Source organism: Frankliniella occidentalis, unplaced genomic scaffold, assembly GCF_000697945.3.
Source record: "Frankliniella occidentalis isolate FOCC.00 unplaced genomic scaffold, Focc_3.1 Scaffold5, whole genome shotgun sequence".
In the NCBI taxonomy this organism is placed as follows: Eukaryota; Metazoa; Arthropoda; class Insecta; order Thysanoptera; family Thripidae; genus Frankliniella; species Frankliniella occidentalis.
In genome coordinates, this window is record NW_026267135.1 from 3,187,420 (window position 1) to 3,188,180 (window position 761).

The following is a 761-nucleotide window of genomic DNA, read 5'->3' on the forward strand; positions in this document are numbered from 1 at the left end:
AGCTGCTGCTCCTTGAGAAGAGGCTCATAAATGGCGACGCGACGCGCCCCGCCCCGCCGGCAGGTTGGCAGGTGTGTTCTGCTGTCACCACCAAGGCGGGGCGGGGCGCCTCCTCCTGCGGTAGGCCGGTGGCGCCGCCGCGGCGCAGATGCGATAACAGGGCCCCGGGACACCTCCGGCACACCACCGACCGCCTCCTCCTCCTCCTGCGTGCTGCTCCGGCTCTCCCGCCACCAAAACAACCAAACGGACTCTGCGCCAAAACGGCGCGCGTTTTTCAAAAAATAAAGTCACGGAACCACTTTTGGGGAAAATGCGCCACACAACGCTAGAAAGTTGACATGTGTTATTTATTTCGTTTTTAAATGGCTCTTGCTTCATAAAGTGGGACGTTACTTTGCTATTTATTTTCCTTGTTCTAAAACTCTACCCGCACGGCCTATTTAGTATGACGGGCAGACGATTCGTTGGCCGCACGGCTCGCGCTCCAGTAGCCAGCGCGTATAACGTCGTTTAGTCATCCCTTTTTACCGCCCACTTTTTTTTATTTTTTGAATGTATTTCTTCTTTTTTTCCGTTTTTGTTCTTCACCTTGTGCCCGCTCGCGCTGCTGCTCCAGCCCTAGCTGGCTGGACAAAGTTTCCGTGTGACAGGTGGCAGCGCCCCTGCGCTCCCCTCCCGCGTGACAATAAAGCTGCTGCAACGTCATAATTTTTTTATTTCCCTCTTCTATTTTTTTTTCATTTTTCCTTGTTCCCTCG